The following is a 17,670-nucleotide window of genomic DNA, read 5'->3' as shown; positions in this document are numbered from 1 at the left end:
CGTAGCGATCGTAATCACGATCACTTTCACTTTCGCGGGCTCCTCTGTTGCTGGCATTCCCCCCTCCCTTCTCGCCCAGCCCTTCTTGTTTAAATCTCCCACTTTTCTTTCCTAAAATGTTGGCATGTATGAGTGAGGCATGTGTGACCTTTGACCATGATCGTTCGGGACTAAAGGTCCATCCGCTCGAGTGGTTTGTTTTCAGTTTGCACCAAAGATCTTCACCTGCGCAAATACCATTCGCGCTATAACAGCATCCTGCACCTTAACTGTTGTTGTTGATGTCTAGTGCGATCAGATTCTTCTAGTCCTACTTCTATGTCTATGGGTGTCCCTTGCTCGATGCAAATGATGAGTCCACCCATGCACGAGCTGACTCGAGCCTGATATGACACGCCCGCGTCTCCCTTTACGAACATACAATACAATACAAGACACTCACAGTGGCATATAAGTTTATCAATTGCCGGTAACAAAATATATATATATTAGTTGCGGGTTTACCACCGCACAGCATGGCCGCTACCAGCTGTGCACATGCGGTCTAGTGTTTGAATATCCCATGGAGACGACGTATGTCATGTGACCAGCATGAATGTTAATGTTTGAACTACATTTACCGATGTACAGCCTAATCAGAGATGATGTCAGTGAGCGAAGCAGGGGATGCCAGAGTTCAGGTGCGGCTTAAAAAGGTACAGGGGTTCCTAACCCCCAGCCCTCCTTTTCAGGCAGACTCGTTATGTCACCGGGTGACTCGGATCTCAGTTTAAACTTAAGTGCACCTGCAAAATTTGACTCTCGCTCGCTTCAACACCAAGGGGCCCGACCGACACTGTGATATTGACAAGACTAGTCTATTCTGATCAGTGGGGGGAGAAGATTAATCATCTCTCTGGAATAGTTACCGTGCGATTTCAGTGCCAGTCACTATGCACGCACGCAGACTCGTACCGAAGCGCTTTAGCATAGAAAACACAAGAGGTCCCCAGAGAAGTCCTATCATGTGCAGACCACTGAGACTGGTAACCTCTAGCCCCCCTGGCATGCACCTGTCCCCTGCTTTTGACTGATTGTCCATACAGTGCGTTAGCAGCCAGCTATAGCTGGCTCAGACACCTCACGCTTAAATTACCAACATCAGCACTTGAACACTTTTGCTGGTGAGTGCAAATATTGATATAACTATTTTTTTTGTTAGCAAATATACTCTGCAAAAGGGTCTTAAAATTCATAATTTGACCCTGTATTAAAATACCGATTCTTATAGTGGATATACCTCCAAGAAACCCGTAAAAGGTAAGGATTGCTTGTTTATTGACACACAAACTGGTCTTGGATTTGAATCCTGTCTGCCAGCATGGAGCCCTGTTATACATTCCAAATATTTGATGTGCTTGCCTTCACTCAAACTCGATCCTTGTCACTTCTGAGACAAAGTGACGATCAAAACCGCACATTCAACCGCTGGTCTTCTGAGCGAGTCTGCCACATGTCTGAAACAAGACACCTTCCAATAGTGATTAATTCATGGCAAATACTAATGCCTCACCGTATTTAAAAACTCAATTTCCTGCAGCATTTAAAAAAATGTCTTGGGTAGACCATTTACGTCTCTTGTAAGAGGATCTTTGAACCCTTATGGGTCTCAATAATGGTACTTAAACACGGTGTATTACATTGTGTAACGCATCTTTCCATTGTCCCAGCACAGAGGAGAATTGGCTTCCTCCAACCTGGCCCATCTATTTCTCTGTCCTGGCAAACCACCCTCCAGGTGAGTCGGTGGCACCCTCTTATTTTATTTTTTAAATATCTGTATTTGCATTTTTTAAGTATAGGTAACAAAATCCACATGAGGGATGAGGGCGAGACAGATATTGCAGAGGTAATAGACATTATTTTACGCATTGGCTATACATATCGAATTCTACACATAACTTCAGGCTTGTTTAAATAAAGGAGTGGAGTGCCTGGCCAAAGAAGAAGGGAGCTCTTTCATTTAAATTCTGGGTTTCGTAAAATGTATGTCAGCCTACATATCCCCTGACAGAGTCTGTAATGTCTCAGTCCCTTCAGTCCTTCGCAGGCCCTGTATTCTGACCGACGCTGGTTCTCTGATGGCGCGAAAGAGTGGCCTGAGGCAGGTTGTGGAGCGACACAATCCCAGCTTGCTCGGCCTCTCTAGTACTGCATGTGACCCTCTGCGTTGTCTATACTCAATGATGCATTCCCATGTTTACCGTCAGAGGAAGTGCAAGTGCATTGACAAAGCCAATAGGTCTCGCCTTTGGGCCCTTATAAGTGTTTAGCCATGCAACGGTTGATGTTTTTGCACCAAGGATATTGTACTGCATAACTAAATACTTATAAGGTCCCAAAAGCGAGACCTATTGGCTATGCCAATGCTTGTTTTGGACTGTTGTTGGGACCCACCCTCCTTAGCAGTAGTTTGGGGCCCTGTTGAAGACTTCTGGTCTTTAGATTTCTGATCTCCACCCTTTTGGTCTGTTTTCTTCTGATCACCCCCTTGGCCCTGGTTCTGGTTCTTTTGGTTAACCCTGGTTCTGACCCATTTGTCTGCCTTCTTTCCCAATTCTTGGGGAGAGGTCAGATCAGAGTCAACCAAGTGTTGATGCAGTTGCTGGTTTTGACAGTTATTTAAAATCTGTTCTCTCATCATCAAATTATACAATCCTGTAAAATCAGATACCTTACTTCCCAGCAACCAACCCTACAAAGCCTTAGTGGCACATTCAACATATTCAGACCAGTCCTGAGTCTGTGTCTTTTGGGTGTCTCTGAACATTAACCTGTACTGTTCAGTGGTTAAGCCTAACCCATCTACCAGAACACTCTTCAGGACTCTGTAATTTCTGACATCCTCTTCTCTAACAGTGAGGAGTCTGTCTCTGCCTCTTCCTTCAAAGGAGAGCCAGAGGATTGCTGCCCACTGGTCTTCAGGAACCTGCTGTACTTTGCAGGCTCTCTCAAGAGCAGTTATCCATTTGTGGATGTCATCCCCACTTTTGTAGGGGGGCACAACCTTAGACAGGTTCCTATTATCAAAGACCCTATCTTTGTCCTTAGGGACAATGCTGCCACCAGTGGGTATAGACCCACTCTCTCTAGGTTGCCTAGCCTTGTTCAGTTTTTCTTCCATCAGGGCTACCTCTAGCTCCTGCTTCCTGATCCTCAGCTGGGCTTCCTGCATTCTGGCCTCATGTTCCCTCCTCTGAGGGGTGGTCATCCTTTTCCTGGAGTGACCTTGAGAGCCTCTAGAGCCATGGGAAGCATTGGAGTCACCTGAGCGATTCCTTTGCCTCCCAAGCCCTGTGTTAAGTCCACTGGGGAGATCCAATGGGGTAAACCCACTGTCAATCCCCAATAGCCTTAGTTTAGCTGGGCCAAGTATAACACTTGGCACTGGGCTAGTTCTCCCTTCATCATCACTACTTTCTGTATCCTCACCACTTTCCTCCCCTGTAGTATGATTCTCATCTAAGGGATGGCTATTGGAACTGGGTACCTCTGTAGCATCTTCAGAAGGGGGGCCTCCTGTTCCTGACCCTAAGGGGGCTAACTGGGAAGCTTTCTTGAGTTCTCTCTGATTCTCATCATTTTGCAAGAGTTCTCTGAGCTCAGCAGAGGTAGGGTTCTTGGGCTGTTTAAGGCCTCTAAGAGTTGCCAAATTCCTGAGCTCATTCTGGTTAAGGGTAGCAAAGCTGGATGGTGCCCTCTGGGGGTCACTCTCAACAGAGATGGGTACAGTGGACCCCTCTGCCCCGGCCATTGCTCTTAAGTGTGGGTGGATGTGTTGCAATCTACCTACACTTGGGTTTACCTACTAAACCTATCTAGTAGTTGTAGTCAGGGTGTGCTACTCCCTTTGCTCTACAACAACTAAGTTCAGTAGAACGTATGTATATCTAATCTTGTTTTATATGTACCTACAGGTACCTCTGTGATCTTTCAATTGGTAACCAAGAGATTACAATGGTAAAACACAGCAAGCTCAAATCCAACCGCTGCTCACCAATGTGAGAAGTTGGCCTGGTATATGATGCTCACTAGTTAAAGTGATCACCTTGTACCATGTCAAGCAACCCTTATGGTGTGGTTGTAAGTCAACCTTTTCGGACTAGCTGCCCTAGTGGTAGCGTAGGCTAAGCAGTCTTTGAGGCTAAACTCGTGAAGCGTGTTAAGCCAGCTGTTTTACCAAATGCAACCCCCTTTTATACCAATGAAAGGACACCACACAGATATATATTCAAAATATATATGTATTTATTTCTCAAAGTAACCCCTAGTCTCTTTATGAGCACAGGAGCACAAATCGTCAAACAAGATTACAGTAGAATACACAGAAGTTGCACTTTATATGGATAGGCCCTGGTGGCCGCTCAAACCATATACTAAAATAGTGGTATAAGTACCACGAACAGAAAAGGGAAAAGGCCTAGGGCCTCTAGAATCGCTGGGCCTACAAGGAGCTAACTTCAGTTAGTGACCAGGAGGTCCACGGGTGGCGTGTGCAGAGCAAATAGTCACACGCGTGCTCCCATAGGTTTCAATGGATGCGGAAAAAGTACAAAGTTACTGCAAAGAGGATCTTCCGGATGGACTAGGAACTCAAGATTTGGAACACAAGCACTAGAGATGTAATACTACACTTGGGCACAGGTGTGCCAGCTTTACCTCACCCACAGGAAGCGGGTGCATAGGCCTCGAAGTGCGTCGGGTTTCTTCTATCTGTTCCGTGGAGCCTGAAGACAAAGATGCTGCAGGCGGCGGTCCGGGAGAGATGCAGTGGATCCAAGAGTGGATCGGAGATGTTGAAGACCTGTAAGCAGAGGGGACAGTGTTCACAGTCACTAGCCAGTGACCGGCGTGGCACCAGGTGGGTACCAGGCAATGTCGGGTGCAAACAGGAAGAAAGGTGTAGCTTGTCTCTGCAGCCACGTGGTCCCTGGAGGTCGACGACGTCCAGGAGTCGGTTCACGAGCTGTCCCACGCAGGTTCTCGCTGTCGGCGGTGTCGGCGACTTGATCGAAGCAAACAAGCCTTAGCAAAAGCAATTGTTGTAGGAAATGAAATAAGCTGATGGTTCTGACCAGCAAGGTCAGAAGGACTGCTCCTTTGGAGGGGAGCAAGGGCCAGTCTGGAGCAACCAGACCAGCGGTGTATTTCTTGAAGTTCGTCGCCAAGATGGCTACTAGCCAGCGGGCCAGCAACCGGTTAGGCGCGTCGAGTGGCAAAATGCAGAAGGGCCCCACGCAGATCGTGGAGATGCTGGAGGGCTCACCTTTGGTGCAGATGCTGCTCGGGTGTTGGGCTTCTCAGATCCCAAAGCACAACTTGGAGGGAGCCTCGGTTGTTGCACTTGTCAGCTTGTCGTAGTCGTTCCAAGATGGCTGGCTCCACGTGTCTCGGTGCCTCCACAGGTCTCCTCTTTTCAGGGACTGTGGATCGGGCGGTGAGAGGTCTGGAGGTCCAGGTCTTGTCAGTCTCTGGGCTCGGGCTCCGGCGGGAGGCGGCGGCAAAGCAGACGTTGATTCGCTGGATGGTGCTTGCGTTAGCAAGGTGGTCACTCCCTGACCACAGGGGAGATTGGCTTCAGTCCTCTGTGCAGCAGAGCGTCAAAGTTCCCGTCTTCTTCTTAGTGTTAAGTTGATTCCAGGATGTCTGAAGTCTTAGGACACAGCTCCTACCTTTAAGCGGATTCTAGGGGCCGGACTACCTGCTAGGTCCCTCCCTATGGGTGGGACCAGGAAGGGGGGTGGTTACACCCCCAATCCTTTGTCCAGCTCGCCCCAGGCCCGGGACTGGTGTGCCCCAGGACCGGTTTGAACTGGCATATGCACCGAGGCTCCTTGTGAGCCACAGGCATGTCTGGTTTCTTTCAAGCCCTACCTGACCAATACACAAAATCCTGTCTGGGGTGGTGCACGCACCTCCCCTGGCAGGAAACCCTTTGTCCACACCTCCCAAGCTGGAAGGACTCCCAGCAGCAGGAGGGCAGACTTGTGTCTGTGGTGGCAGCATCCATTTTGTGGAGCTGAGGCTATGTCTGATTTTACCCGGGTTTCAGGTACTGTACATGTCGTGTCCCTCTAGAAGGGTGGAATGCTAACCCCGTCGCCAGAATTGGCGAGGGGTTAGTATTCCAATTCGTATGACACCTTACTCGACATGTTTTGATAAAGCCAAACCAAAGATAGCATTTAACCGCGAGGTTCATAATGCACTTAAGAGTATATGGTATGACGATATCTGGAAACAGTAGAAGGAAGTTGTTCCGACCACTGCAGACAGGCTCAGCTCATGCCAGAGCACCATCTCACATGGAACCAAGCACTCTGCCTTCAGGATTGTTAAGGCCTGCCATAGGAGTGACTTATAGGTTACCAGGTGTCCCATTTAAGGTTAGGTATAGGTATACTACACCTAAGTAAGAGGTGATTACACCAACTTACCCCAGCTGAGTGATCAGCCAGTTGTGTCAATTTGTTAGGCCAAGCCTGGGGTGGCATAATACATGCTTCAGCCCCTGGCAGGCCTTGGGTACACCAATGCCCTGGGTACCTAGTGTACACTGGTACAGGGGCTGACAGGGTGATCCACTTCCAATTGGTTATGCACCTAGGGTGCATAGTTTTAATTTAGTAGAGAGAACAGCAGGCTGGGGGTCTGATTGGCAGGCCCACAGCCTCAATATGTCGAAAACCAGTGAAGCAAAAAGCAAAAATTTGGGGTGACCATAGGATAGCAGACCCTACTCTTCTACACAACCCTTCCCAAACGCTGGGACATTAAACTAGCCTTGACCAGTCTCGTCTTCATGTCCTAAGTGGAAGTACCTGGAGAGACCATCTGCATTCCCATGGTCAGTACCTGGCCGGTGCTCCACTGTAAAGTCCATACCCTGTAGGGAAATGGACCACCTAAGCAGTTTGGGGTTTTCACCCTTCATCTGATTTAGCCACAAGAGGGGCTTATGGTCGGTCTGAATCTTGAAGTGAGTGCCAAACAAGTATGGCCTCAGCTTCTTCAGGGCCCACACCACAGCAAAGGCCTCCCTCTCAATAGCTGACCAATTCTTCTCTCTGGGGGTCAACCTTCTGCTAATAAAAGCAATGGGTTGGTCTTGACCATCTACATTAAGTTGTGACAGCACAGCTCCCACACCCAACTCAGAAGCATCTGTTTGGACAATAAACTCTTTGGAGTAGTCAGGACTTTTCAGGATAGGTGCAGAGCACATGGCCTCCTTCAGGTCATCAAATGCCTTTTGACAGCTTACTGTCCACTGAACCTTTTTGGGCATCTTCTTGGATGTCAGATCATTAAGAGGAGTCACAATGGACCCATAGTTCTTAACAAACTTCCTGTAGTACCCAGTCAAGCCCAAGAAAGCTCGAACTTGAGTCTGGGTGGTTGGAGGGGACCAGTCCTTGATGGATTGTATCTTACTCTCCAGTGGTTGAACTTGGCCTCCACCTACAAGGTGGCCCAAATATACAACCTTACTCTGCCCTATCTGGCACTTAGTAGCCTTGATAGTGAGGCCTGCCCTTTGCAGAGCCTCAAGAGCCTTCTTCAGGTGGATCAGGTGATCCTCCCAGGTGGAGCTAAAGACAGCAATGTCATCAAGATATGCTGCGCAAAAGTCATCCAACCCAGTAAGGACTTGGTTCACCAGCCTTTGGAAGGTGGCAGGTGCATTCTTCAGACCAAAGGGCATCACCACAAACTGGTAGTGCCCACCTGGGGTTGAGAATGCTGTTTTGGCCTTAGACTCCTCAGCTAATCTGATTTGCCAATAGCCAGCTGTTAAGTCAAATGTGCTCAAAAACTTTGCAGAAGCTAGTTTGTCTATGAGCTCATCTGCCCTTGGAATAGGGTGTGCATCTGTCCTGGTGACAGCATTGAGACTCCTGTAGTCCACACAGAACCTCATCTCTCTCTTGCCATCTTTGGTGTGAGGTTTGGGGACCAGAACCACTGGGCTAGCCCAGGGGCTCACTGAGGGTTCAATGACACCTAATTCCAGCATTTTATGTACCTCAGCCTTTATACAGTCCCTGACGTGGTCAGGTTGTCTGTAAAGCTTGTTCTTTACAGGCAGACTGTCACCAGTGTCCACCACATGGGTACACCAGTTAGTTTGACTAGGTATCAAGGAAAACATATGTGAAAATGATTGTAGAACCTGTCTACATTCAGTCTGCTGATGGGCAGTGAGGTTGCCTCCAAGGGTCACTCCTTCAACTGAGCCATCTTCAGGGTTCTGAGACAACAGGTCTGGGAGAGGGTCACTCTCTTCCTCCTGTCCCTCATCTGTAGCCATGAGCAAGCCCATGTCTGCCCTGTCAACATATGCTTTAAGCCTGTTAACATGGAGTACCCTGTGGGGACTCCTGGGAGTTCCTAGGTCGACCAAGTAGGTGACCTCTCCCTTCTTTTCCAGGATTGTATGGGGTCCAGACCATTTGTCTTGGAGTGCAGCTGAGTGATCAGCCAGTTGTGTCAATTTGTTAGGCCAAGCCTGGGGTGGCATAATACATGCTTCAGCCCCTGGCAGGCCTCGGGTACACCAATGCCCTGGGTACCTAGTGTACACTGGTATAGGGGCTGACAGGGTGATCCACTTCCAATTGGTTATGCACCTAGGGTGCATAGTTTTAATTTAGTAGAGAGAACAGCAGGCTGGGGGTCTGATTGGCAGGCCCACAGCCTCAATATGTCGAAAACCAGTGAAGCAAAAAGCAAAAATTTGGGGTGACCATAGGATAGCAGACCCTACTCTCCTACAGACCTCCACAATGCCTTTTATACAATAGGCTGGGACTTTCTTTTCGGGGTACTGGAACAGATAGGTTTCAGACCCTGCTCACCCATCGAAGCCGGCTACTCTGGAAATCCGCCACTATTCGGGTACATTGTGGCAAACAGCTGTCCAAGTCTGTGCCAGTGACAGGACTGCCCGATAACCCCTCTTCTCTTTGCCATAGCAATGGAGCCCCTGGTGACTCAAGTCTGACTAGAGGATGGCGACTGGGGCATACCCCTCCTGGACACTACACAAACCATCTTGTTGTATGCCAATGACGTCCTCTTCTATTTCAAAGACGTCACTTGCTCCCCGAATGCTCAGCTCTTAGCCAACTTCAGAGATCTCTCTGGCCTCTAAGCCAGCTGGCATAAATCATGCATAGGCGGCGATGCCCCTGATACACCTTGACCTTATGGAGGGCTTGATAAACTGGTAACCCACTTCCTATCATTACCTGGGTATCTGCATCTTTCAATCTTTCATACTACCATGGACCTATTAGATGCCAACCTGACAGCTGTTGTGACAGCTCTTTGCTTCGTGGTGAAGTTCTAGCAATCTCTCCTGCTGTCATGGCAGTTAGGGTCGTGGTCTCTAGGATGATAAGAATATAGCATGTTACAACGTATGCGAATACATCGCATGCTATTACATCGCGGTTGTTACAACGACCGCGTTGTTAGTACGCAATACCTTTACATCACAAGTCATTACAACGACTTGCTGTAGGGGGCGGGCTGAACTTAGAAATAGTAGTATTTACTATTCCTACTCCAGTTTGCGCAACAGCAGGAAAGGTGTTGGATTTTATATCCAATACCTTTGCGCCCCCTACAGCAAGTCGTTGTAATGACTTGCGATGTAAAGGTATGGCTTACCAACAACGTGGTCGTTGTAACTACCGCGTTGTAGTAGCACTGCATTGTGGAAACAGCGTTGTAAATGCTGTTTCCCGGATGGTAATGCTTCCCTGTCTACTTTAATAGTTTACAAACGTCAATATCACTATTCCCCACATATTCTTCCGGGGACTGCACACCCTCTTTGGGGATTTTATATGGCACAACTCATGTGGCACGCAACATTGTCAAAAATCCCACTTCTCTGTAACCAGGACGGCCTTGGTGCTCTCGATTTTAAATATTGCTTCCTAGCAGCCTAGTTCCAGGAGGCCTACACCATTGGCTGAATGCCCATGCCTTGGAACAACTGCAGTCCAGACTGACCAACCACCAGGCCTCTTCTGCGTCCTTGCAGCGGGTGGTTAGTCCCTGGCCAGTTCCAGTCCCCCAAACCAGTGGACTACTACAGTGGTTAATTTGTAAAAAATAAGCACTGGGGCTCTCGTAAGGAGGCAGCTTGCCCCAGCCCATTTCGCCTGTTAGCGCTACCTAAAACAGAACCAACTATTAGCAATGAAGTGGGAAGAGGATGTGGTGTAATGGCCAGAGCTGGCAACTTCGAGGCTGGGGAACCAGGTTTCAAGCCTAGGCCTTGGCTCAACATCCTGTGATTTTGGGAAAATCACTTAATCTCCTCGTGCCCAGCATAAATGAATGTGCCCAAAACTGGTGCTCATGAAAAGCGCTGGTGTTGAAAATTAAGTGCTGGTGCTGAGCACCGGAAACCACCAGCTCAAAGTAAGCACTGCACTACTCGCAATAAGGAGACCCTCTCCCTCATTCCATCTCCGCCATGCTCCTCCCCTCAACTCCTTGCCCTCGCACCCCTGGCCACCTACTTCCACCAGTAATTCCTCCTCTGAGTACAATCCACTGACACCCTTACACCAACACCGACCCCATAATTATTGGTCATCACACATCATAACTGGTAGCCCCACACAAGTTGCTGCTACCTCCTATTCTGTCCTTCTTGTTATACACCTCGTAATTCGATGAGGGGACCGAGGCTCTATTTAATCGGATGCAATTGGACTTTCTGTAACAACACCAGTTTGTACCGTTTTTCATCTGCGTTAAAACCCAACAAAATTGATTTAAAAAAAATTCCAACTGCAAAAGCTGTCCTTGCCAGACCTAAAAATAGTTCAGGAATAAACGCAATTACATTTTTGTAAACCACAAACTAAAATGAAGGTTTTTTTAATTCCATTAAATTACTTCTGGGACTTTTGACACAAGCAAAATGCACTTATTTCATAGTTTCGTGCTTTGTCAACCTTTAAATCTCCATTATCCCAAATGATTGTGTCTTAATTGTTGCTCACTTGTGAAATGCAAAGATGCAGTTTAATCCCACTGGAATTCCAGGAGCATCCTTTATTACGAAGATGCCAACGGTTTACTGGAATCTAGGCGGATATTGAAGCAACAGGAATTTCGGCAACAGCACTTAGTTTGAGAAGAAAACTATTTCCCTCCCAACAATCCTTTGGTTAGAGATGTACAATGGAAACATTCGATTATTAGAGGACAGTACTTACATGCTAACTGTGTCAACATTTCTGCAAAATACATTTCATGAAGAGAATCTGTGGAGATATAAAGAGATATTTTGTCAAAAAAATTATTTTTTCGTCTATTTACATTTTACGTCACAGTAGTCTACAGTTCATTTATGTCATCCGGTTAAGTCTAACACAACATGATCTGTCATTAAACATTAAAATATGGCCATCATTCTTAGATCCGGTTTCCCAGTTTTTTTTTATCGTCACAAAACGTGGACAGAGAAAGTCCTTTTTTTTCATATGAAAAGTGAGAAGGCGCAAGGCTTAGCTAACGACGGACAATGCAGACATCAATAAAATCAGAAACAAATACAATAATGGAATTTGCTGGTTCACAAAACAAGAGTTAAAAAATGCGTCAGTAAGAAGTTGAATTGTGAACTTGCTCAAATTGAAAGAAACGCCTTTGATACGTTTGCACTACCAACCTTCACAGCCACCATTAGTAAATTCAATGTTTCCATCATTATGTTTCACTCTGATCAACCTTCCTGCTCGGGTCTTGCAAATGTGCCTTATAAATGGACATTTTGGAGCATTGGACGAATAGTCAGCTAACCGATTGGTCATACAGAAACTTACAAAATAGTTTTCAGTTCCCTGGTTGGAAGGTCATTGGCAGTCAGTCAAAACTCGTTCTTTTCCGAAAGAATCCATACAATCATTAAAAATGCAAGCAAATAATAAATAACTCAATATAAAGCACATACAAATACATAGGCAGACATTAAAAAACTACTCATACCAATATACGCATTATGGGACATATATTTCATATTATAAAGTTTAAAAGTTTGTGTCGAACAGCAGCTGACAAAAAACGACTTACGGCATTGATCAGCGGCAATCCCTGTGTGGAAACCAAACCCTAATAATTCTGATGAGCTTGGTAACTCCTATTGCAGGGGCGATGGGGAAGCAAAATACAATGAACCCCCTTGAGCTCGTGAACTTCTGGGTACGCATTTACATTTTGTATGTCACATACCACCCTCGAAACACATAAAGCTGGCGTGTTACTGTTTTCCCTTGGAGGTGCCAAAAGCAGTATTTCCGCAGAAAATATTAATTTCCCTGTTGACGTAAAAGGTAAAATAAAAGCATAAAAATGCACATTTCCCCCAGAAATGGCCCATAGATTGTCTACAGCACATATTGAGGATCATACACTGTAGATTTCCATGCATGCTTCAAGAGAGCTCTGTGAATCCAGAAAACTGGAAAATCTATGCAAGTTGTAAATTCACTTACTCTATATAGCACTGATTTTTCTAATAATGTTCATGTATTTTACCAAGACAGTGAACTGACAGACATTCATTTTGTTTATATTTAAACTTTTAAAGGAAATTCATCCAGCTTCATTTTACCATATGATTTCAGCACAAATTAACCCAAGGTTAAAATGTGCAACAGTTTGAAATTAGGAAACAATATTTGTGATTGATTTAAAAAAGAAGTCACCACATTCCTTGGTTAAAATAAGCATTTTTGTGTATTAACTATTACTTCCTCAGTTGTTCAAATACAAGTGGCTTAGATGATTCATGACTTTGTAGGTCAGGCTGAACCTTGGTAATCTCTCTTTGTCATTAACCAGGCATGATGAAAGAGACAAGAACATTTAATTGCACCCTTATTGCATAAACTGGGAATTCATTGTGATTGTACTCGGGAAGAAATGTTTCTGAGATTATCTACTTTTGACTTCTGTGGTGATTGTGTTGCAATTCTGATATATTTTGTTAGACCTGGCCTCTTTGGCTGATCTCCCTTGCCTTTTTTCCTCTACCTCCTGTAGTTTTTGAATGCATGCTGGACTTCGTTTCTGCTGGTTTGTGTACTCTGGGCACATTACCACTGCTGATCAGTGCTAAAGAGCAAGTGCTCACTGTGTAAATTGTGATTATGATTGGTTATCCATAATTGGCATTCTTGATTTACCAGTAAATCCCCAGTAAAATGAACTGTGTGTGCACAGGGCTTGTAAATCAAATGCTACTAGTTAGTGGGCCTGCAGCACTTGTTGTGCCACCCACATGAGTAGCCTGGTAAACCTGTCTCTGACATGCCATTGCAGTGTCTGTGAGTGCAGTTTTAAACTGTCATGTCGACCTGACAAGTTCACACACTTGACAGGCCCACACCATCACTTTTATTCCATGTAAGGCACCCATAAGGTAGGTCCATGGGCAGGGTGCAGTGTATGTGAAAGTTGGACATGTACTGGTGTGTCTTACATGTCCTGATAGTAAAATACAGCCAATTTTGTTTTTCATTATTATGAGAGCTATCTCTTTCATAGGTTATCATTGGAGCTGCCTTGTATCATCCTACAAGTGTAATTTGTAATTGGGAAGCAATAGAGATTGGAGTTTGGGCTCCCTGAGCTCAGAATTTAAAAATGCATATTTTAGTGAAGTTGGGTTACAAATTGTGTATTTGAAAATGCCACTTTTAGAAAGGAAACAACTCACAGGAACCACATCCGGTCCCCATACCATTGTCGACATGGGGACCATTGTCGAATTAATTTAATAAATCAAGTTTCTTTGTAATCTTCAAATTTTTCTAATTTTCTCATTGCTATTCGCTTCTCTTTATCCATGTTTTTGTCAATTTATGTTACTCATTTCCAAGCTTATACAATGTTATTCATAAAAACACAGGAGAATTACATGTTTCCTCATGTCACGACTTCATTTAAAAACCCAATGCATTTCGGGATATTCCCTTCGTCGGGGTATCTAAAACACAGACACAATGAACAACCGTCAGCATGGTAATTACGTTCCTTATATAGATACATGTATTAAACGCATCAACATTGCTCTGAATAAATGAAGTTGGAGAGACTCTGCATGCGCAACAACCCTCATTATACCCTTAAGTGCTATGCTTATTATGATCTCTCATGAACGTTCAACATTTTTTGGACCACTTGTTGCTCACATATTGCTCCCCACAAAAAGTCCCATGCTCAGATAGTATAAGTGACCCCGTGCTCACCCAATGACCGCTACTTGATCTCCATTACAACAATCACTGTCAAAGTGCTTACCGTAACATGTGTGTTTAAAAATAATTCCGATATTTTTAGATCACAACTTATTCCAGCAGCATCACTGAGTCAAACCACTTCAAAATTTACATAACATGCCCCGCTCGTCTTCGCATGCTCAGTGTCCTCTGCCTCAACCTGATTCAGCTTTTACGTCATTTATTAACCCTCCACCTGCACCAGGTGATCAGTCACGTGTTGTTCTGGTATAATTTAAACTGTGAAGCGGACTTCCATGACTCTTAGAAAGTGGGCATTTTCTTGCTTTACCATTCTGTGTCTCTACCTGCCTGTGGAATCAATATCTTGTTTGGACTGACAGCGGCTGTTTGTGCATTCCCTCTAGACAGTCACACAAAGGGAGCTGAGATGTGCCCTGCATAGCTGATGGCCCAACAACAGGCTGATGGGTCTTCCTGAGCCAGAGTGCTGGGTGAGATTGTCACTGACACCTGAATAGGGCTGTGCCTGTCCTCTCACAATGCTGTCTTATTGCCTCTGGAGTGTTTCTGAAGCCAAGGAAGGGCAAGGCAGGAACATGTGAACTACAAAGTCTTGTCTTTGAAGTATGCCTACCTTCAAAGGCCAAAAGGGGTATAAGTATTGGACCTTTACCCCAAATTTTTGGAACACTTCTGGACTGGGGACTCTGCTAAGAAGAAGAGCTGCCAGGAGGAGTACTGCCACTTTGCTGTGTGTTACTTTGCTGGGTTGGCCCGCAGTTGCTGCTTCTGTCTGTGGGCAGTAAAAGAATTGCACTTTTGCTTTGTATCCTCCTTATCCAAGGTTATCCAAGGAATTTTGTGAGCTTGCCTCCTGTTGGAATTCTCAGAGTCATCAAAAATTTCTTCTGCAGCTTCCCGGAACTCCACTGCTGGGAGTTCTGATGTCGTGGCAATTCCAGTTATGGGCCCTTAAAGGATGTTCTGCTGCTTGAAACCATAAAAATCGACTCATCGCCCTTCCAGCACCTGTTTTTCCAAAGCAGCACCGCCGCGCAGGAGAAGTTCCCACGCACTGCCTCTATGCAGCCAAAGAAATCGATGTAGTGCCTGCCCGCGGCTGATGGAACCACTGCAGCCCGAGTATAGATCACCGAGTCTCCGACGTCTGAGACCCCTCCTCTGACTTCGACACTGGCCTTGCTGTGCGGCTTGAAGAATCGATGCATCACCCGTCTGCGGCTGGAAGAATCGACACAGCTTTTGTTTTGCCGCTGCCACATCGACTCCAGCACGCTTGGATTTCCAGGCATTGCACCTGTGCGCCAAGTTTTCCACTGCATCACCCACAAGCCAGAACTGTCTACGGATTTCGACGCATCGCTTCACCGAGGACTCAGAAACCAACACATCTCTATGTTTTCCGATGCTTCCCTCCCATGCGGCTGTTTTTCGACTTGTATTTTGACGCATCAAAGGTGCAGTGTGTAAAATCACCACATCCATAAACTTTTAAAAAGTGATATTTTTAGTTCTGTATGTTGGATTTGTGTCGTTTTTACCTATTTAAATTTAGATAAATATTGTTTATTTTTCAAAACTGTTGTGATGTCCATTTGCAGTGTTTTCACTGTGTTTCTGTGTATGTTATGTACAAATACTCTACACATTGCCTCTGAGATAAGCCTGACTTCTCGTGCCAAGCTACCAAGGGGGAGAGCAGGGGTTATCTGAGTGTGTAACTCTCTTATCCTGACTAGAAGGAAGGGTCCCTGCTTGGACAGGGTGCAAACCACTGCCAACTAGTGCCCCCCATTTCTAACATATTTGAACTCAGATTTGTTATTTTGGTTGATTATAAGTCAGGCGGAGCTGTTATGATACTACTCTACCAAATCACCAAAGGTCTGGTGTTTTCATGCCTGAATGTGGGAACACCAGGCACACTTTTACCAGCCAGAAAAGCTGCCCAATAAAATTCAGTGTGGGCTGTGCAAGGGGCCTGGGTCACAACAACAGCCCCGCTCCTGCCCAAACCAATAATATATCAGAGGGGGAGAATGGGAAACTCCCCTTTGTATGGCATCCTCCTCCCATTCCCAGATGACCCTCCCACCCCAACATACATCAAGGCTCTCACCCCTCTCATTTACCCCCAGATCCATGCAGGTGGTAAATGGGAGCTGAGTTCTGGGTGGAATACCTCGCAGTTGGACAATGCAGAGAAGGAATTTCCCGGGATAACTGTTTAGTTCATCCCAGGTAATTCCAGCACTAGTAAATATGACTCCCCTTGCACTACCCATTTGGTAATCAGGCCCTTTGTGCAGGATGCAGATAGAAGAATAACATTTCCTTTGCCACATTGAGGGTTGTATTATTTTGTATTATGAGTGTTTCATATGATTAATACTGATGCAATGTGCTAGGCATATGTTAATATAATTCTTTAAACCTTACATGAACTGTTATTAATAAAAAGATATACCCCGTCAATATCACTAAGAATCTGACCTATAAAACGGTTGACCCCATTCTAAGTAAAGGAATAATAGGTGGACTGTGGTAGGATATCATTGTAACACAGTCACAAAAATGAAGCCCGTGTTCCGAGTATATGATAATTACTAATTTTGTATGAAACTGGTTTTTTTCTGAAAGCGTGTCCTGACGCACACATTATTACCATACCTGTTCTTTTCCGAGGTCACATTTCATCAGGTAAAATCTGGTGGAATATGTAGGTGGAAAACAGCTTGATATGGGAATTTCAGGCATAAAGTGGGGCAGAAACATTGAATTCCGTAGTGCATCCACATTCCATAGGGGACATCCTGTAATGCTGCAGTAATGTTACTCTCTGCGGTGTCAATATGTGGAGTATTAATGCATCAGGAAGGGCGTAATGACAGTCAACTGTCTAATGGTAGTATATGCCACAAGGATACTTCGAGAATATTCATCAAACTTCTACACAATGCAACGCAGCAAGCCACCTAGCTGCACTGCGTGAAAGGGCAGGAATGCGCTTCATTTAACATCATATGTCGCATTCCTGTCCTTTCCATGCGCTGGTGCACTTTGGCTGCCTAGCACCAATGCAGTCACCCCTTAACAAATATGCAAGGATTCCTGCATTGCAAGCAGGATTGTTTTGTGCAGGAAGGTATCCTGACAGGCATTTTCCTCTTTCTATGTGTGCTGCAGAATGCAGCACACATAATAAGAGGAAAAAACTAGGAGAAATAAAGATATTTTTCCACGTTACGCCTCCTCTGGGGCCACGTAGCATTTTAAAGCATTCCAGATCTACCTCTAATGGCAAACATTGGAATGCGTCAACATCCATGGATAGATG

Source organism: Triturus cristatus, chromosome 9, assembly GCF_964204655.1.
Source record: "Triturus cristatus chromosome 9, aTriCri1.1, whole genome shotgun sequence".
Taxonomy (NCBI): Eukaryota; Metazoa; Chordata; class Amphibia; order Caudata; family Salamandridae; genus Triturus; species Triturus cristatus.
This window is presented reverse-complemented; position numbering follows the sequence as displayed.